Source organism: Petaurus breviceps, unplaced genomic scaffold (assembly GCF_028583685.1).
Source record: "Petaurus breviceps papuanus isolate PSGF00001 unplaced genomic scaffold, PetGlider_PUasm1.0 78, whole genome shotgun sequence".
Taxonomy (NCBI): Eukaryota; Metazoa; Chordata; class Mammalia; order Diprotodontia; family Petauridae; genus Petaurus; species Petaurus breviceps.
Window position 1 is genome coordinate 5,118,408 of NW_027186502.1, and position 22,528 is coordinate 5,140,935.

At 38.4% G+C, this 22,528-nt stretch overlaps 1 protein-coding gene across 4 annotated transcripts in view; it reads left to right on the forward strand.

Annotated features, from left to right (window-relative positions):
- MGST1 (microsomal glutathione S-transferase 1) overlaps positions 1-22,528 on the forward strand; it is a 359,649-nt gene that overhangs the window by 310,614 nt on the left and 26,507 nt on the right. The window contains exons 1-2 of one of the 4 annotated variants that reach the window (XM_069106145.1): positions 15,319-15,356; positions 15,893-15,981. The gene's annotated coding sequence lies outside the window, so the exon portion shown is untranslated. Of the gene's footprint in view, positions 1-15,312; positions 15,357-15,892; positions 15,982-22,528 lie in introns of those variants that run through there. The other 3 variants (XM_069106144.1, XM_069106146.1, XM_069106147.1) reach the window with 3 other exon arrangements.

A 22,528-nucleotide genomic window follows, 5' to 3' on the forward strand; every position in this document is an offset into this window, starting at 1 on the left:
CACGATGTGGTTTCTCCCTAAAATATTGATACCCAATGAGTCAGACATGAACTTTTTGAATATAGATTTGAAATTGTGATTGAGATATTTTAAACTGCTTTGTATGCTTAATTTCCTTCTGGAGTTTCTCTGGATATAGTCCTCTAGGAATTCTCAAAATTAGTATGGATATTTTCTGGAAATTCTTATACAAATATGCACAGAGACAGCACTGCCAACCCACCCTTCTTTCTTCTTACTTGTTCACCATTTTACATTTCACCCACTTCCCTAGAAAATAAAGAATATTTATTGTTTTACTATATTACTATATGACAAGAAAATTTGCAAGACCTTCCACTGATGTAATCCTCATTCACTTAGACTCAGACCACTATGAGTGTTTTGGGGAGTTTTCTAGTGATCTAGTGATTTTTATGTTTACTTTCACAGATACCCCAATTTGAGCATTAGTTTGGTTTTTGTTAAAGTAGAAAAGGTCTTGAGGAGTCTACCCATGACGTGTGTATAAGACAGGTTTTATGAGAGAGCCTTCATGAGTTTTTGGAGTCAGACCCAATCATACTAACTCACTGAAAGGGAAAAGAAAAGGAAATATCAGCTCATACAGAAGTATATGTGGGGACTTCTGGTAGCCAAGATTGCAGAGTAAGCAGTAAATTGTCATAACTCTCCCATATTCATCTCTGAACAACGCTGAACAACCATAAAATAGCCCCTCAAAACAACATAAAGAGAGGGTGGAACAACTTTTTAGTCAAGAAACTTGGAAGAGTGTAAAGAAAGGTATGTCTCACTTGAGTTCCAGGAGCAGGAAAATGCCAATACCAGAACTCCTCATATGCCTCAGCATAGCCAGGGCAATGGACAGTTCAGAGAACCACCACATATTTCAGCATATCCCTGGGCAGAAGGGTATCCTCAAGAAGCCAGATCTCCAGGTGCTTCAGTATAGCCCCAGGGAAACACAAAAATACCCCCTTGACCTCAGCACACACCAGACACACTAGGACTCCAACACAGCCACAGGAAAGCTGCCAGACTCCTATGGCCTCCAGTACTCCCACCAATCACCTCACCCTCTCAGAGTAGCACCAACATGAGGGTTCCTCATGGGCCTCAGGGCAACATCAGTGCAGTGCCAGACAAATAGCCAGGACCTGTAGCTCCTAGCACAAGAAACTTGAGACAGTGCCCATTTTATCCCAGGGGAAGAGCTCAAATTTAACAAAAAGGAAAACAACCAAAAAAGATGAATAAAAAACAACAAAAAAGTATCTGACCACAGAAAGTTATTATATGTGACAGGGAAGATCAACACAAACTCACAAGAGTACAAAAATGTCAAATTACCTATGGACAAAACCCCGAAGAAAAGTAGGAAGGAATTTCAAGGCCAGAAAAAAATCAAGGAAGAGCTCAAAAAAGAGCTTTAAAATCACATAAGAGAGGTAGAAGAAAAATTGGGGGAAAATGAGAGTGATGTAAGAGAATTATGGAAAAAGTCAATGACTTAGAAAAAGAAAACTGCTTAAAAAGTAGAATTGGACAAATGGAAAAGGAAAAAAAAATCCACTGAAGAAAAACCTCTTAAAAGGTATGATTGGTGAAATGGAAAAGGAAACACAAAAACTAAGTGAGGAAAACAACTTAAAAATTAGAATTGGGCAAGTGGAAACTATCGACTACATAAGACACCAAGAATCAAAACACTGTATATGGATAGCCTATATCATATTGCTTGCCATCTTTGGGAGGGGGTAGGGGATAGAGGGAGGAAGGAAAACAAAATTGAAACTCAAAATCTTATAAAAGTGAGTGTTGAAAACTCTCTTTACATGTAATTGGAAAAAATAAAATACTATAATAAAAATAAATTAAAAAGTCATAAACTCTGCCATAAAATCAATCAAATTAAAAATTATGAAAAAAATAGAAGAAAATATAAAATACCTCATGGGAAAAACAACTGACCTGAAAAATAGATCCAGGAGAGATAATGTGTAATGGTTATGGGATGTGAAGATCTTCCATGCCCCTTGAACTTCCTGATGTAGCGGGAAGAGGTGGGGCAAGAGGAAGTGCGAGCCAAGCTAGAGTGCGTGTGGTGACTGGAAGCATGGTGGCAGCAGCAGCAGCAATGGCGGCAGAGGTGGTGGCAGTGGCAGTGGCATGAACTCCTCTTTCTGAACCAGCCAGAATTTCTGTTAAGGACTCCTGCTGAGGACTGCCAGGGATGGGAACTGTGGGGGCTGGAGCTGCTGGAAGCAAGCTATATGGATGCTGAGTAGTTGCCATGAGTGAGGAGAGGAGGATCTTTGCCTGAGGTAGCCTGTTTTGTTTTGAAGGCTTGAGAATGTGGGTGTTTAGTACATCAATTACATGTACCAACTTCATAGCTACTATGATAGCTTTGACTTTCTGGTTTCGAGACTCAGTTTTCTGGTATTTGAATAAATGTTCTAGCTTTGTCTCCCATGTAAAAAGCCTGGTATATTTTTTGATTAATAACTATATCAGCATGTTTATAGTTACTGTAGGCATTGCGAATATTGCATTGTTGATACACAATGTCAGAATCATTGGATTACCTGAAAGTCATAACCAAAAGGAGGACCTGGACAACATCTTTCACAAAATTATCAAGGGAAACTTCCCTGATGTCCTGGAACTAGAAGGCAAAATAGGCATTGAAAGAATCCATCAATCACTCAGGAAAGAAATCCCAAAATAAAAACTCCAAGGAATGTTATAGCCAAATTTTAGAACTATCAGGTCAAAGAAAAAATACTATAAGTGACCAGAAAGAAACAATTTAAATATCAGGGAGCCACAATCAGGATTACACAGGACTTAGCATCTGTAACATTAAAGTATCAGAAGTCAAAGAACACGAGTATTCTGAAAGGCAAAGGAGCTAGGATTACAACCAAGAATCACCTACTAGGTGAAATTCAGCATAATACTTCAAGGGGGAAAAATGGTCATTCAATGAAATGGAAGGATTTTAAGTGTTCATAAGGAAAAGAACAGAAGTGAACAAAAAATTAGATCTCTAATATCAAGACCCAAGAGAAGCCTAAAATGGTATAAAAAGGAAAAGAAAACAAGGTATTCAATGGAGTTGAACTATTTACATCCCTGCATGGGAAGATAATACTTGTAATTCCCATAAATTATACCACTAATAGTATAGCTAGAAGGAACATAAATGGACAGAGGCTATAAGGTGAATGTGAGGGAATGACATTAAAAAAATTAAGGGATGGATGAAAAAGAGGAGTACATTGAGAGCAGACAGAGGAGAGAGGCATAATGGGGTAAATTATTTCACATGCAGAGGCGCAAAAATCCTATTGCAGTGGAGGGAAAAATGGGAGGCTGGGTGATGGGGATCACATGAACCTTATTCTCATTAGTATTGGCTCAAAGGGGGAATAATATATACAACCAGATGAATATAGAAATCTATCTTGCATGACAGGAAAGTAGGAGGAAAAGAGATTAAGTAAAGATGGGAGTGGGGGGAGGGACTGCCAGAAGAAAGAGCAGACCAGGGAAGGCAACAGATAGAAGCAAAACACAGTCAAAGAGGGAAGAGGTGAAAGGAGAGAGGACAAACGGGAAGAAAAATAGGATGGAGGGAAATATGCAGCTAGTGACCATAACTGTGAATGTGAATGGGATGAACTCTCATAAAATAGAAGTGAATAACAAAGCGGATCAAAACCCAGAATCCTACAATATTTAGTTTACGAGAAACACACTTGAAGCAGAGAGACACACAAAGAGTAAAGGTAAGCGGCCAAAGCAGAATCTATTATGCTTTAGCTAAAGGAAAAAGAAAAAAAAAAGCATGGATAGCAATCCTGATCTCAGGCCAAACAAAACCAAAAATAGACCTAATTAAAATAGATAAAGAAGGAAACTACATCTTGCTAAAAGGTGTCATAGACAATGAAGTAATATCAATACTGAACATATATTCATTGAGTGAATATAGCATCCAAATTCTTAAAGGAGAAGATGAGTTACAGGAAGAAATAGATAGCAGAATAAATAATAGTAAATGACCATACTAACCTAGTCTCTGATAAACCCAAAAACCTCATCCTTAGGATAAGAACTCATTATTCGATAAAAACTGCTGGGAAAACTAAAAAAAATAGGGCACAAACCAGGTATAGACCAACATCTCACACCATATACCAAGATAAACTCAAAATGGCTACATGAGTTAAACATAAAGGGTTACACCATGATCAAATTAGGAGAGCAAGGAATAGTTACTGGGAAAAAATCCTCACCAGACATCCAGATCTGCATTCTTTTTGCTGCTAAACATCTGGAGGACATTCAATTTTGAAAGCATGAATCACAATTTGCAATTTTTCCCGTTGGCAGACTGATACTTAGTCCCTGCAAATTCAGAGGCATGAAACCACTTTTTAAAAATGTCCTACTGCTTTTCAGTAAACCCCACATATATTCAGGTTCCTGAGCTATGTCTGTAAGGAAGAAAGAAAATCTATGAGGTAAAAGAAAAGAGGGAATACTTTCTAGACATGGGGGATGTTCAGTGAATGTATGCAGATGAGAGGTCAAATATCTCTTACAGGCAGAACTAAAAGAAGGCCAATTTGGCTGAATTGAAGCGTACAAAGGGTAGTGATCTATAATGAGGGTGACTAGATAATATGAGGGCAATTTGGTTTTGCAGTAGATAGAGTTCCAGGTCCAAAAGTTAGGAAGACCTGAGTTCAAATCAGGTCTCAGATAATTATTAGCTGTGTGACCCTGGGCAAATCACTTAATCCAATTTACCTGTTTCCTCTTCTGTAAAATGAGTTGGAGAAGGAATTGGCAAACCCCTCTAGTGTCTTTGCCAACAAAACCCCAAATAGGGTCATGGAAGAGTTGGACAAGACTGAAATGATTGAACATCAAAAACAGATAGTTTGGGTTCAGGTTGTACAGGGCTTTAAAATTCAAAACAAGAGGATAGTTTTGTCTTAAAGGTAACAGCAAGCTACTGGAATTGCATAGAGGAATTACAAGGTCAGATCAGCACTGAAGGGAAATCACTTTGATCAGGAGTATGGAAGATAAATTGGAGTGGGAGAGTCTTGAGGCATGAAGACCAAATAGGAGGCCATTACTATAATTCATGCAGAAGGCAATGTTGTTCTTAACTAAGGTAGTAACTGTATGAATAGAGAGGAGTAAGTACAAGAGATATTATGATGGTAAAAATGACAGGAAGTTCAGGATGTCAAGATTATTAATTTGAGACACTGAGAAGATAGTGGTATCTGGAAGAAATAGGGAAAGTGTTAGGCAATTGGTGATCCAGGAATGAGGTTTGAGAGAGCAAGACTAGGGATAAATATATAGATCTGAAAATTATGTGCATAGAGTTGATGATTAAATCCATGGGAGCTAGTGAGCTACTGAGAGAGAGAGAGAGAGAGAGAGAGAAGGGGATATAAGGCAGAACCTTGGGTAACACCAACAGGGTTGATATGAGTGATGAATCCCAAAATAAGAATGAGGGGTCAGATAAGTAGAGGAAAACCAAGAAAGCATAGTATCCTAAAATTTCAGAGAGAAAAAAAAAATTCATGAGGATATGGTGATCAATAGTGTCAAAAATAGTAGACTGAGAAAGATGGGTGGAAAAAAAGTATACCACCATCCAATCTTGGCAACTAACATCACAAGTAACTTTGGAGGGTGTAGTTTCAGTTGAATAATGTGGTTAGAAGGAAGATTGAAAAGTCAGTGAAAGGCAAGGAAGTGGAGTTGGTTAATGCAAACTACTTTTCCTAAGACTTTGGTTAATAAAAGGAGGACAAATAAAATGAAAGTTGAGGGGGTAGTAGCTTGGACATGTTTAAAGGCAGTAGAGACAGTATCAGTAGACAATAGGAGAGGAATTGGGGAGAGGAGAATACATGGCATACTTAAGGAAAAAAGAAAATGACTGAAAAAGCTTTTTTAAAGCAATCGGGGTTAAGTAACTTGCTCAAGGTTACACGGCCATTTATTTCTGGGTGTGGTGCTGAGTATCTGAGCCTGGATTTGATCCAGGTCATCCTGATACTGGAGGCGGTGCTCTTACTCTTTGAGCCACCTGGCCGCCCATAAGCAATTGGGGTTAAGTAACTTGCTCAAGGTTAAACAGCCAGGTGTTTCTGGGTGGGTGCTAAGTGTCTGAGCCCGAGATTCGATCTCCAGGTCAATCTGACTCTGGAGCCGGTGCTCTTACTTGCTGTGCTACCTGGCCGCCCCCTTGAAAAAACTTTTGCATGAGTAATGTAGCAAAAGAATTTCGGGACAATAAAAGGACCTCGCTCAAGTGAGGGTCGCATTTGAAGTTGGACAACTTTAATTTAAAATGTACTGAGTTAGCACAGTTGTGTGACTTCCTTCAACAACATGTAAGATCAGAGGAGGCAGATGGTGGAAGTAATCCAACACTAGAGTTTGTCAAGGTATAAGTGTTGCTAGGACAAGGGTACAAAAAAATTGAGATTAGAGGACAGCACAAATTTGGACTATATAACAATATGGTCAAGAATAGAGAGCGAGGGATGATAAGTGAGGCCATTTGAGTTAATGAGATCATCAAGGAAAATAGCAAGAAAAAAAAGGCCCAAGATAAAGTCACTGGGATAAAACTATTACCAGGACTGTGATATATGTATAATGACCTTGCAAAGGAGAATGTGAAGAAGTAGTCAAGCAGGTAAGAAAATCAGGAGATGACAGTTTCATAAAAACTAGGGGAAAAGAAAGTTTCTAGAAGGAAGGAGTAGTCAACATTTCTCTGCTGCATAGTGCTTGTGCTAGATAAGAACTGAGAAAAGGTCTTTGAATGTAGCAATTTGGAGATTTGGGGTAATCTAGGAAAATTCATTTTGGGTTGAGTTATGGGATCAGGAGCCAGACTGCAAGAATTTTATTGAAGTGCTTGATTCATTACCGGTCTTTTAAAAATACAATCAGTTTGATTTGTGATGATATTATTTGATGTTGTTTTCCATACTTTCTTCTTCTTTTCTTGAAGAATCTAGTCAGAATACATAGGCAAAAGGTTGCTGTGTAATCTCCAAGCCTTTGGCTGATTTTTTACTCTTCCCCCATGTTTTCCATCATAAGTTTTGCGGCTGTCCCTAGGGCCACCATTGCAATGAAGTCATTGAATTATGTTGATTAAATTTAATTGACTCTACAGAGTTCTTCAGAGAATTTATCTCTCTCTTCATTATTTGCAATGGTTGTGGGTATCTAAGCTGCAATTATTTTTGTGGTGGTCTCTTTTGCTAATACCATAAGCACTTAAATACAAGATAACTAAGTGTTCCCAATTAAACTATCTGTGCCAACTCTTTTATTTGCCTTTCTGAGAACTCATATTTAGTGAGTAGATATAATTATAACTTTATTATGTCTTCTGGTTTCATGTATTGCTAAAACGTTAAATTGATAGGAATGATAGTAGTATGACCATCAGTTGACCTAGGTAAGGATCCCAAAGTAGAGTACCAAGAATTAAGTTGAATAAAACGGTTTTTAGTACTTCTACCTCCTCTAAAGCCCACTCATTATCATTACTGCAGAGGGAAAGGAAGGAAGGGTTAGCACCGGTATGAGAATAATTTTGTTATTCGTTTTTCATTTAATAGAGGCAGCTGATGATGTAATGGGATAGATTGCTGGGCCTGGTGTCACGAAGACCTGAGTTCAAACCCAGCCTCATGCACTTACTAGCTGGGTGGTCCTGGGCAAGTCATTTGACTTTTGCCTCAGTTTTCTCAACTGTAAAATGAGGGTAATAATAGTACCGATCTCCCAGCATTGTTGTGAGGATCAATTGAGATGATATTTGTAAAAAGTACTTAGCATTGTGTCTGACACACAGTAGATGCTATATAAATGCTTATTCTCTTCCTTCCCTTTTTGTGAGGGAATGGCCAAAGAATTCATCATCCAGTGATCAGCCCTCTGATGAGACGTGACATGGAAGGGTACCTGTTAAAACATGAGACACATTTTAGATATGAGACATGCTCTATTTCTAGTACTGTGTTTGATTTTCTCATTCTTCCATACTACTCCTTAACTTTGGGCTTTACATGAATGCTGGGTTCTAAGCACTTCTCCAGGGAACATCTGTCTTGAACTTTGTCTTCTTACATTCTTCTCCTACTTTCATGGTTCAGGTTGGGACCTGCAAACTTTCATGGCTCCCTGCCCTCTTGTTCTGCAAGTTCCTGAAACAGGTCTGGTCTGTCATCTTATTGCTGGCTGATAGTTTTTGTAGACTGCTACTGGATTTAGATATGATTGGGCTGCTGGGAGGCAGAGACTAAGAGTGACTGACCTGAAGGCTCTCCTTTGGTCTGGGACTCCTGCCTTGGTTATTCCAGCATAAGCTTCCACTGTGCCCTAGAGGTTGTAACTGAATTCTTGCTCTGCTTCTGAGATCCGAGTCATATAGATTCTTTGTTTCTTGCTCCATACCCATCTAGGGCCTTCTAGTGACCTCTCCTCTCCACCAACCCTACTGCAGATCCTCTCCTCGGTCTGTCCTTAAATTGGGAAGTTAGTGGGAGACTGAACTTCCATTTCTTCCTCCTGTGCTAGATCAAGGATTGCCTGGAATCTCTTCTTGCCCTGGTACCTGGTACATGGGAAACACTGGCACAGGACTGCCCAGCATCAAGAATCATAGAAGCACAAAGAACACATGAACTGGGTAAATCCAGAGCCACCTCTACCCTAAATGTTCTAATGGACAACTCGTGCCCAATCAGTGGCAGTATCTTCCATACTCATCTTGGCCTGATCAGCCACAGTTGAACATATCGTACCCTGACCCCAACCTAATGATGTCATTGGTCTTTGAAGAATGGACCAATAACTTCCTGCCATTGGGCACAGTTTTAGCTCTCTTTCAGTACCTAGGCACAAAAATGCTCTGAACATGGCATTCCAGGAGCACTGTCCTAGCCAGATCCTGTTAGTAAAACTCTCTATCTCCCTATGCTTTCCTTGTTTGAAAAATTATTCACAGTGACCTTTCTTGGCTTTCCCAATCAGAAGGTGATCTGGTGCATTTTCAAGATCTTTTTGGATGGTTTGTTGGCAGAGTTAGGCTTTACTTCTTGCTGTTACTCTGCCATCTTGACTCAAATGAGATCATATTTGTAAAACATTTAGCACAGTGACTGGAATAGAGTAGGCACTATATAAATGCTTATTCTTTTTCCTTTCCCCTTTATGTACTCAAAATCTTTACAACATGAGTTGTTGTCATAGCCTTTAAGAACCTTAGCTTACTTTCATATTAAGACAAAGCATTGTAGTAAGACTTTGCAGAGAAGCCAAGTTATTCTTTTTAAAAAGTCTTTACATCTTAACATATTTTTATTTATTTCATTAAGTATTTTCCTACATGTGAAAAATTAACATTCTTTTTAAAAATTTTGGTTTCACATTTCCTTCTATCCTGCCTCCCCCATTCCTTGAGAAGGCAAATAATATGACATCAATTATAAGTATGAAGTCAGTTAAAATACATTTCCATATTAGCCATATTGCAAAAGAGCCAAATGAATCTTAATAATTAATTAAAATTAGACAAAACTATTACCTCATAAGATAGACAAGTGAACCAAAGTAATCTAAATTGAGAATTATCCTTAAATTCTTATTAAGTATGTGATTTTTCTTGTTATTCCATCATTCAGTTATGTCTGACTCTTCATGACCCCAAGGACCATAGCAATTCAGTATTGTCCATAGGATTTTCTTGGTAAAGATACTGGAGTGGTTTGCTATTTCTTTCTCTAGTGGATTAAAGCAAAGAGAGATTAAGTAACTTGCCCAGAGTCACACAGCTAATAAGTGACTGGGGTCCAAATTGAACTAAGGCCAAAACTGAACTCTGGACTTTGCAATATAACAGTCTATCCACTGAACCACCTAGCTGCCTCTAAGTATACAATACTCAGAAGTAAAACAGTGTGTACAAACTTCTTAAACCAGTTCTTTTGATAACATTTTCCTTTTCCCCATAAGCCTCAGAATAATCTGACTTAATGGGTGAATGATTTCTGGATTTACAGCCAGAAGTTGACAACATCTTCCTTTTCATTTGTTCCATCAGTAAGTCAAGTTACCAAGTATTTATTAAATGCCTACTACATGAGACCCTGTGCTAAGCACTGCTAAGTGCTTACTAATAAGTATTTATTCAGGATCAATGATGTTACTTGCACTTCACATGTCCTAGCAAGGTGTACTAGACAATAGAGAGAATGTTTCTCCTTTGGGGGAATCATTGTCTATTCTTCTTTGAGCTGATATTATACCAAACACAGTTCTCTCTTAAAATTCCTGACTATACTCATGGACTTCTTGAAAGGCCAGAATCACCAAGCCACTATAAAATCCCAAGCATTTATTTAATGTGTTAGCTCAATTGAATTCACCAAAAATTTAAAATAGACAGCTTTAATAATAATAACTAACATTTATATATTGCTTACTCTGTGCCAGGCACTCACTTTGCAATGATTTTTTCATTTGATCTCACAACAACCCTGGGAAGTAGGGGCTATTATACTCTCATTTTATAGAAGAGGAAACCCAGGCAAATAGAAATTAAATGACTGGTCCAAGATAGCACAGCTATTAAGTATCTGAGGCCAAACTTGAACTCAGGTCTTTCTGACTCTAGGTCTGACACTCTATTATCTATTCTGTCACCTAGCATAATCCTCAAAACAAATGGTGTACATTATTTGTTCATATTTCAATAATATCATTTGCTCTTTTTATTAGAATGTTTTACTAAAAGCAATTATCAAGCTGTATAAATGCAAGTTAACATAATTCTTATGATGGATTTGCTGCTAGAAATATTATACTTCTTGTGGGTCCAAGAAAATCACTAGCTATTCTCTGTAGAAACTTTGAGAATGTTCCAACACATCTGTTTAAAAAGTCACCTTTTCCATAGTTTTGATTCAGAAACTTTAGATCTCAGCATTATGTTGCATTTCGCACAGAGCTATTGACTTAAGCCAAAGGACCGTGAACAATAATTATTTTGCATGACTGAGTCCTGGCATACCATTGTCAGACAGGCACTTAACAGGAGAACTACTTTCAAAATTTAGAACAGAACTGTCAAACAAGTTAACGCTTATACCAAATACCTCTTTCTCAAGCTGTAATTCTGAGCACAAGTTCTAAGATGTGCAATAATGGAATGAATCATTTTGCTCTTACAAAAGCTTCTGATTTGACAGTCTGAAAAACTAAAGTCTACTTCTTTCTAGAATAGATGTATCAGTAGTAGCAATAATGCAATTTCTCAAATAAAGCTGAGGAATGTCACCAGTGTTGGGGAAGGAGAGCCAGATATTAGTTGTCTTAAATGTCTGTTAGAAGAGTGGTTTTTATGTTGGACAAAGAGTATCTTACTCAATATTAAAACAGGACTGACTTGATTCAGCTCAGTTGGACATCTGTTCAACCATCCAAGAAAACTTCTTAGTAATTGCCAATTTAAGCTCAATTAAACTCTTCATCCTAGAAATACCATATGTCTAGATCAGAGGTCTCCCATCATTTCCCAAAACTGAGGAACACCACTCTGATTATTATTGAGGCAAACAGGTACAGGGTTTAATAAAAATAAATAGAGAGATAGATAGGAATTTGAATTTTTTAAATAACATCCTTCTTAGAGCTAGATCAGGCAGGTTTCCACTGACAAGTATTCAGGTGCAGACCAGTGGTAATGGAATTAATGGAATTATTCCTTATGTTTGAATAGCAGTGTTTTACCATTTGCCTCACTTGATGCAGGTGGAACATTTATCAATCCCAACAATCCTAATAAATATCCATCAAAATCTAATCTCCAGTTCATGCAATAACTCTCCAAACATTTGAAAATAGAAATTGTATCTTCCTAGTCCCCTCTCAGGTCCCTCCCCCAAATTTTCTTGTGTTCAGAATTGGGTAGAACTGGTAATAGAACTTGGGTCTCCTGACTTCCAGCCCAGAATTCTTTCTATGATACCACACAAGACACATTGAGTTCTTAATAAAAAGTAAGACCCAAATGGGGTCACAAATAGTCAGACATGACTGAAAAATGATTGAACAAGAAACAAATGGGAACAAGATGCCAAAGCCCATCTGAGGGTAGGAAGGCAGTCATATCTCACCCTCCCTAAGAAGGGGTTTGTCTCCATTGAATCCACATTTATTCATCACTGATTACAGGTCCAGATTCTCCCAATGTACTACCACATTCTGTTGCTGAATCCTGCCCTACTTCCCCCTAGATCACCTTTCAGCCAAAGTAGGTATCCCTCAGAGGGCAGGCTTCAAACTATGGGAAAGTGAATAGTGAGTAGGAGCCTTGCCCCCCTCCCCTATTTTAGTTTTGGGAGGGGAAGAGTGAGTTGCACAGGATGAGCAGGCAGTAATAGGCAAATCTTAATTAAATTATTCTCAACCCCAAATCTACTGCTTTCTTGAACTTCCATAAGCTTGTCCAGGAAACCACAACCCTTCTGATCACTAAGGTTCACTGCCATTGCATTACACTTATTTTTTTCTTCCAAAGAAGTTGCCAAGTCTTATCATTTGTGTGGATATCATCTTTGACATCCATTCCTTTCTTTTCACTCATGCACACACCATGCCAGTTAAGAACATCACCATCTTTCACCCAGGCTATTGCAGTGGTTCCTAAATGATCTTTCTACATTCAATCTCTTCCCACTCCAGCCCATTCTCCATATAGTCAGTCAACAAGCATATATTGAACAGTCACTATGTGCCAGACATTGTGTTAAATACTGGGAATACAAATATGAGGAGAAACTGGTAGGCTGACCTCAAGGGGTTTCCATTCTAAGGAAGAAGACAACACATAAAAGGGAGCTTATATACCCTGGAAAAGAATGAAACATGAGTGATCTGGGAACCTTTCTTAAATGGAGGTTTTGAGAAGAGCTATTCAAGCAGTAAGAGAGGCTTCCTGGGTGGAGGCTACTTGCAATGTGTCTATTTCGAGGTCGGGATGAGCTTCAAGACAAAGATCTGGGAGATGGTAGAGGAAGCCTGGAGTATAGTCTGAGGAGAGATGAGACTCACTGCAAGTTCACTCCCCACTTCCCACTCAATTATCTCAGGTGTTTCCCTATAACCTCTATAATTAAATATAAACTCTTTGGCTCATCATTTAAAGCCCTTAACAATCTAGTTACTTTTTGCTTTTCCAACCTTATATATTACTATTCTTCCAGGCAAACTGACCTTCTTGCTGTTCCTCACACATATTAAAAATACTTTCACACACATACTCATATACACACTCAAACAGCCAAAATGAATAGAAAATTAGAATGTGATACCATATATTAAACACATTCACATAAAGAAATAGGAATGAATTTATATTAAAATGTGTTTTTTTTGCTAAACTGAAATCAAAAGACAATTCATTTTTGCTTGTTTTTATTACAAATATCTACACAGAAACATTACTCTTGTTGAAAAAGAATTATATTCACTGAATGTGAAATTGTTATTTGCTTGTTGCATTGTGTATCTTTCAATAAAAGTCTTAAAAATTCACCTGCTAGGCTAGCTACATTGATTAAATTAACTAAATAAGTAGTTACTGCAAAGTAAGTGGAGTTGGTAAGTCTGTCTTATCCCCTATCCTTTTATCCCCCAGGACAAATATAGATATTTTTTTAAAAAACAAGGTATATTCAATCAATAACATTTTCAAGATTAAAAATGGTTTTGTATCATCTATAAATAAATTTAAAATTATTGTTCATTTCATCTTTATCTCATTTTTCAAAATCCTTATTTTGTGTATATTTATGTCTATAATATAGTTCATTATATAATTTGTAGATATATACACACATGTATATGTGTGCATATATACATATATAGAGACATGAGTATATACACACATACATAAATATATGTGTATATATATATCATGTGCGCTCAAAAAAAATTTGCTGATAGGAGTGCACAATCAAAATTTGAGAGGCCACTGGTCTAGATAATGAAGTGGTTATATAGATTTCAAACTTGTTGAATGATCTGATCCCCAAAATATTTCGTACTATTTCTATTTCACCCTGGAAGGTTTCTTGTGAAGTGTTTCAGGGACCTCTGCTTGTTTCTGTGCTATTTAACATGTTTATCAATGATTTGGAGAAAAACATAGTTAACAGGTTTATCAAATTTTTAGATGATGCATAGCTGGGAAGGATAGTTTAAGATCTTGACAATCTAGAATACTGGGCCAAAATTAACAAGAAGAAATTTAGTAGAGATAAATGTAAAGTCTTATTTTGGGTTCAACAAATTGACTTTATAAGTAACAGATGGGAGAAATGTGAATAGACAACAGTTCATATGAAAAAAAATATGAGTTTTTATTTAGGGGACTATGAGCTCAAAATAAGTTAACAGTGTGTTAAGGCAGCCCCCCCAAAAATTAATGTACTTTTGGACTACCCTTCAAGTCATAGCTTCCAGGTGTCAAGTGTTTATAGTCTCTCTATTCTCTGAGCTGGTCAGACCATATATGGAATAATCATGTTCATTTCTCTTCAACAACTTTCAGGCAGGACACTGAAGAGATGTAGTGTCCAGAAGTCAAATCAGATAATGTCTTTAAAAGACATAATTAGGAACAATTTGGGGAATTAGCAAGGAGGAAAATTTAGGTAATATGGAAAGAAAAACTTCCCCAAACTCAAAGTTAACCAGAAAGGAAGTTCATTATCTTGAAACATAAGGATTCCCCCTCACTGGGAGATCTTGAAATAAAGGCTAGATTTGTCAGTTATATTGTATAGGGGATCTTATTCATATATGAGCCCCCCCTTCAAACTCTGAGATTATGTGATTAAGTGATTCTTTGATCCTTTAGCACTACACCAAGCTGAATTAAGGTCAGGCTTCTCTTTCCTTATCCCTTCCCCCAAGCACTGTTAAAATGCTATAGCTACAAGAAAATGATATAGATTTACTCTGTCTACTCCACTTAGGGAATTCTAAGAAGAAAGAATCTGGGTAGGCAAAAGGGAGTTCCTTAGAAACCAGATAATAGATCCAGAAAGAAGGAAAAGGCCTCAGCAGTAGGATCTGGAATATGTCCAAGGAGGAGTAAAGGTCCTGAATGGAGGAAAGTTATCAGGCAAAGCCTTTAGGGGGAGGAGTCAACCAATTGCTAAACTATTGTGAAATTGTGAAAGCCCCAGCACGAAGTTGGTGAAACTTAGTGGAGAAAGGTTGGTTATTTTGTCTCTTCAATGTTTTATAATTCCTTATTGGGTGTAGGAACCAGAGACAATATTTGAAACTGTTGTGTGGTGGGATTATTGGTAGTGGCAGAAGCAGGTATAAGACTGAAAGGGAAAAGGGCTTGAAACTTCCTGTTACATGTTTATCTTTGTTTCTTTGCAGGGGTTTGGGGTGGGTGTAATTCTGCCTAGATGATGTTAAAATTAGTGGCTAAGCTTTTTTTCTTTTAAATTCTGTGGGGGTGGGGGGAACAAACCTGTGTTCTGCGGTCCATGGACTTCCCCACTCCTCACTTAAAGTTTTTTGGGTTTTCAAAAATTCCATAAAGCAAGATAATGACTTCTTAAGAATTTCAATATTTACATAGCTATGTGGTGAATCAGACCCTGATTTTCTAACTAAAACAGCATCCAATTGAAAAAAAATTGCTTATGATGGCCACAGAAAACCACAGCCAACAGTTTTGTCTTTGTTGCATGATGGATGGGGCATTTTTCACCTTGGAATAAATGATGTTCTGCAGCTGCTGTGACACTGAAGCTAGGAGGTATCCTTCGTATTCCAAGGATCTGAAATCGGCTTTGACCTTGCTTTCTCTCTGATAAGCGGTAGGTAAGCGATATCTGCAGCCTGTGTAAGTGAAAAGATCATAGAAAGACCTATGCTCAGTGCCTTCACACACCAGGAAATCCAGGAGAGCTTGATGGAGGGGCTAGGTGCACTTGCTAGTCTTATCTTTACTGGTGGGAGTGGGAAACTAGGCAAGAGAAAATAATGCAGAAGCCTAAACTCTTGGAACCACAAGCCTGAGCTACTAACTGTCCTATGCTGTAATATCCAGATAAGGGGGAGGGGGTACTGTGGAGGGAGTGCATACACTTGACTCAGCTTCTCTGAAGGAGTCCTGGGGTAATGTTACATATAAAAAGGTTTGTTCCCCCTTTTTATCCCCTTTCTCCCAAGTTTATGAAGAGATGATTGCGGTATTTGCCTGCATATTGTCGAATAAGTTTCAAGATCCCCAGTTGACATTATTTAAATCATTCATATTTAAATGACTCTCTCCTCATCCTTCTATCCTACCCTCCTTGGGGTAGAGACTACTTCTTCAAAACCCTGAGGTGTGTTCTAGGGCTCTTCGCTGTTTGGAAAGAGCCGGTGGTTAATGCTAATGGCTTCTGTGACCTTCAAGATAAGAGGGGAGAACATGAGATATCTTTAATCTAACTTTATAAATGACAATTTGGACAAGATGAAAATACTGCACTCTAGTGGAGAAGTGGAATTTACCTAAGGTTCTTAGATGAGCTAAGCAATGTGGCAGTGACTAGAGAGCTGGCCACAGAATTAAGGGGGCTTGGTGAAAATGCACTATTGAAAGTGGTACTGTGTTTCCTGTTTTTATTCGATCATGACCCCATTTGGGGTTTTCTTGCCAGAGATACTGGAATGGTTTGCCATTTCCTTCTCCAGCTCATTTTACAGGTGAGAAACTGAGACAAACAGGGTTAAGTGACTTGTTCAGGCTCATACAGTTAGGAAGTGTCTAATGGCCAGATTTGGACTCATGAAGATAAGTCTTCCTGACTCCTTTCAGATCATTCTATCCACTGCATCACCTAGCTGCCCCAAGAATATATGTTTCAGAGAAGATACCAGCCTATTTGAGTACAGGGAGCTCCCTTACCTGGGAATTTCCTCTACCTACGAAATCACAGATCTATTCTCCCTGTCCTTTACATGGAGAGAAGTAGAGACTCGATCTGTGGGAAAAGACCTTTATCTTTTTTCTTTAAGAAGGGGGGAAAATAGCACTCATTCTGGAATCAATCAATTTAAATTTAAATCCTAGCTCCGATGCTTACTACTTGTGTGAGTTTGGGACAGTTACTTACAGTGGGTCTCAGTTTCTTCATATGGAAAATGAGGATGTTGGATTAGATTGCTTTTGAGGTCTCTTCAAGATCAGCAGCTATGAATATCCTGGCTGTCACTCAGCAAATCTCAACCTACGAGTCCCCGAAGAATCTCTCAGATTGTAAATTACAGAACAATTCTTGATCTGAATTAATAGCATATATATCTAAGAGTATCCTACTAGAGAGCTCCCTCTATCCATGAACTCACCAGTCCAGACCCCCCAAAGGTAGGAAGTCACCATTGCACTCTCAAATTCAGTACTTTTGCTTTTTAAATTAACACTGGTCTTTTTTATGCTATGATCTCCAGGAACAAATGACAGGTGATTTTCCCTCTGGCCACTCTGAATCTGAATCTCCTCTCTTCCAGAGAAGGTCATTTCTGGGAAGATAATGGTTAGATACTCCTTTTCCATGTGTTCCATGAGAAACAGAATAGACAACATCCACAGACTGGCTAGCATGTAAGAGAGGACTAACAATATTATGCATTTATATGGAAATCAACAATGAATGGCTTCAGTAGGCCGGGCTTAAGTGTCCATTCTTCTATTGAAAAGCTTATATGGCTATAGTCAGCTCATTAAGCACTTTGAGACTTTTTTCTTTTTTTTATACATTCCTTTCATTTTACAGTTGAGGAAACTGAGACCCAGAAGGGTAAAGAGGCTTGTCCAAGATCTCCAAGACATGAAACTAAGATAACCCATCGTCACCTTCCCTAATATTCTTTAGACCCCAATTTAGTGAATGCAAATCATCATTTAAATGTTGTTGTTAATGATGATTATGCTAATGTTGATGGTTTAAGGTGTTTAGGGGTTTATAATCTTATATACTGACATGAGTTGTAAATCATCAAAATGTAGACTAGCAACATAAATTCTTATCCTTATGCATGAGGGTAGTCCCTCAATAATGTGCTAATATGAAAAAAGTTCTTTGTGGGAAAATGCTGAGTCATGGCCCTTTGGATATGTACTTAGACTGTTCCTGTATTTAACAAAAGATTATATAATTACAGAAGTAGAAAAACAGCTTTTTCTCCTCCAGAATGAACTTGAGACTCTTTAAGCAAGAGATTACAAATCTGTTGCAATAGATACTATGAGGAAATAGGAAAGGAGCAGGATCTGAAAGAATCTTGAATTTAGAACCTTCTAGAAAGACAAATACTGTGTCAAAATATTTAGTTAGCACCCAGTATATGCTGAGCACTGCCCCAGAGATACTGAGGATATACAAAAGAAAGTCAATGCCTATTCCAATTCATTTGTATAGCCAAGAACAGGGAGTGGGGAATCTGTGAAGTTCGGAGTGAGTCAGAGGGCCGCACTTGAGGATTTAGAGGGCCACATGTGAGCTTGAGGCCCCAGGTTCCCCACCCCTGCCCAAGACTAACCCCTTTACAAAAGACTGGAAGAAAAAGCATGTTTGCTGCTGTCCTCTGAATACTTTCCTGCCCATTAAAAACTTGTTTACCCTCAAAGCTCAGCACATAATGTACCTCTTCGTTGAAATCTTCCCTTACTACCCCATTTGGAAAAGTCTCTCCCCCCTCTGAAAATCTGCTACATCTTAAGACAGTTAATATAGACTGCCTTAGAGTGAAGTGATTTTTTTTTTATGTAGTAACATCCTCACTCCTCAACTAGATTCTGTACTCCTTGAGAGTAGTAGACATATTTTCTATCTTATATCTCTGATAATGCCTGGCATAGTGCCATTCACAGGTTAAAGCCTTAAAGATCATTTAAACCAACCCATACCTGGAAACAGATCCCCTGTAGAACATCGCTGACAAGCAATCATCTAGTCTATACTTGATCATCCCCATCGAAGATCTGACTATCTCATTTGATTTTTGCATAAGTAATTTTGGCCCCACCAGGAGGAAGCTTTGTGAAGCTAGGCAAATTATATAACCTTGAGCAACCTTTTCCTATTTTTGTAAAGTGATATGTGATGATACCTTATTAGGTTATTATGAGGATTAAATTAGACAATGTATACAAAAGTGTTTTGAAAATTTTAAAGCATTCCTTAGTAATAAAATCTCACTATTATTGTCCTTAAAATACATGAAAAATGTATGATCACATTGATGTGTATATTCTTGCCAATCATGAATTTCAATGCCCATCTATGCATGCCCATCCTTGTGACTTTCCTTTATGCTATCTTATAAATTCAACAGAAATTCTATATGATGGACTGTAGGCCTTCCTCACATTTTCTTTACAACATTTTGTATACCAGTGGAGCATACAGACTCCATATCAGCATATCTTTGCTTTTATCACATGACCATACAATCTTCTATTTTGATCACACACTTTGATATTTAGCTACAACTTCCTTGTGTCTTTTGATTTCATTTACAATGAGAATATCAAGATTAAAAACCTGATTTCCTCCAATAATTTATCCATTTATCATTGGACAAAAATCTCACATTTAGAACAGGAGCTACTAAGTTAAAGCTTACAGAATCTATATGTTCTACTCTATAATGGACAATCAATAACTAATTCTATATTATAGATTATTGAAAACTGATTTTCACCTTCTTCTGCCCCATTTTCCCGTTACTCTAACTCAGACACTACAGAAGCAGGAGGAGAAGGGGGTAGGGAATTGTAGCAGCAAGCACCCCAAGCGTCCTCAGGGTGGCTGCCCATACAGGTTCTTGGATCTGCTTTGATAAAGGAAAGCAACTCAAAATGGGTTAACAAGCTTACTTTAATCAGTCAGACCATATATCATTTACCTTGTTCAGGGGAAAAGGTCAGCACCCCGAACTTCAAAGTACACAGGCAGAATTATCAAGACAGAAACAGATCTAGTAGACAGATTTCAAACTGTCCAACCATTACATCCATACCAAATCAACATCTGGCTTTCAACATCTGGGTTTTTCAAAGGGGGGGGGGGCCTCTGGACAATGGCTTCCCAGAATCCAGATCAAATCACAGAACACTTCTCAAAGTGAGCCCCCAAAACAAAGCTACACATCAGGGCTTATATAGCATTCTCCTGGCTCAGAGAATGTAACAACCCTATTGACCCACTGGCCAATCAAATAGTATCTACTGAAAAACAAGCCTCCCACCCCAGGCTTCAGGTGCACTTTAGCCTAGGGGCAAGGAAGATCTTCCAAATTTGCATTCCCATTACATTCGGCCCCAAGATCTTTCATGCCCATAGCATAGACAATTTACTTTTGAATTAGCACTAAACATCTCTTAGGTCACATTTTCAAGGTACAGAACTAAAGTTACCAAAGTGGCCACTGGGCCTTAAACAAACACAAAGTACATAGCATTATCACTTCAGTTCAAAACAAGAGTTCAAATAAAGTTCTGGGGGGGTGGGGGGGCGTTGTCCTTCCCCTCACACAGCTCCAGCACCTGCTTCCAAGTACAGAGAGGGGGCTGGGCAACAAAACCAACAAGGTGGGGTCCCTGGGGATCCAAGGCACTTCATCCCACCCACCATAGTCACAAGTCCATCCTCCCCCTGGGTCCCAAACTTTGGGATGCAGCCAGGAAACATATTCAGTGCCCCTGCTTTACTGCTCAGTTCTTATCTTTTCCGCCCAGGTCCCCATGCAGGCAGCTTACCATTCCTGCTCTCAGCTCAGTGAAATCCACATGCAGGCCATTCTTCTCTCCTGTTCCACAGCTCCACAGAGTCACAGCTACCACAATTGGGACACAAACAATTATCCCAGTCCCCATACTTTCCTTTTACTCTGCAGATCCTGTTCATGACGCCATTTTGGCCACTGGCCAATCAAAAAGTATCTACTGAAAAACAAGCCTCCCACCCCAGGCTTCAGGTGCACTTTAGCCTAGGGGCAGGGAAGATCTTCCAAATTTGCATTCCCATTACAGGAGTACAGAGGACTGAAGGCCATTGTATGTTTTACATTGTTTCATGATTGTCATGACCAAAGAATTCATCACCATGTGGTCAACCTAGGAGTGATAAACCTTTCCATACTTCACTAGGTTGGTCCTTGGAAAAAAGACTCTGACTGCTGCCAGATATTCAAAGCTTTCCCAACATGATGCCACTATTAGAGCTTAAGCTTCAATGACCTTAGAGAACCTAGGGTCCCCTCCACCCCATGATGACCCTCCAGAGTTTATTTTCTATAATTTAATTTCTGTTATCCAACTTTTATGACTATTGACTTTGTCTGTTTTTTCCCCTTTTCAATCAATCAGCATGCATATATTAAGTATCTACCATGTGTAAGACATTGTTCTAGGTCAGGGGGAGGGAACCTGCTGCCTCCAGGCCACATGTGGCCTCCTTTAGTGTGTCCTTTTGACTGAGTCCAAGTTTTACAGAACAAATCCTTTTATAAAGGGGATTTGTTCTGTGAAGTTTGTATTCAGTATAAGGGCCAGGCTTGAGGATCTTGAGGGTCACATGTGGCCTCAAGGCTGGAGGTTCCCCACCACTGTTCTAGGCCTTGAGGATAAAAAAGAAGCAATTTCTACTTTTTACATTTGTCAGGAGAGACAACTGGTACATACATAAGTATGAGTCCAGTATGGCTTTATTATTTACTTACTCAAAACTCCTACCAATCACTTTCTTAAATGACTTTTGCTTTTATTATATTCCTGTCTCTCCTCTGGCATAAATTTTTACAAAAAAAGAAAGGAAATATTTTGTTTCAGCTTTTTCCATTTTTGCAACCTTTGGAGTTTTCTACCTCTGTATAGCAGGAAGTTTGCCAGGGAGAAACATGGTGATATCTTTACAAATTTGACTTTGAAAATGTACTTGACTGAGCATGCATCCTTTTAATAAATGTTACGGTCTTGATTTCTGTGACCTGTGCTGACATTTCATTTCCTTCCCCTTGTAAATACTCATGATACTTAGGATAGTCTGGGAAGAGGAAGGAATGGTCCTGGGTCTGACAATTAAAGGCATTATATTCTATTGGTACCAGCTGATGAGTTTTGACACCTCTACTAAAAACCACAAACTAAATGGAGTAAACACCATCCTTAGTGTTTGAAGAACAAACAAATAATTTTTTTTAGCAAAAGTCATTCTATAGTCTTTGTTATTATTCTTCATTACTGAACATGTTTGAGCAGAGCACGTATGACTTTTGGAGATGTTGTCTAAGTGGTTCATGTTTCAGGGAAGGGATGGTCTGGACTTTTAGAGTTCTTTGTAGTTCTGTGAATATATGGCTATGTAAGTCTGTACTA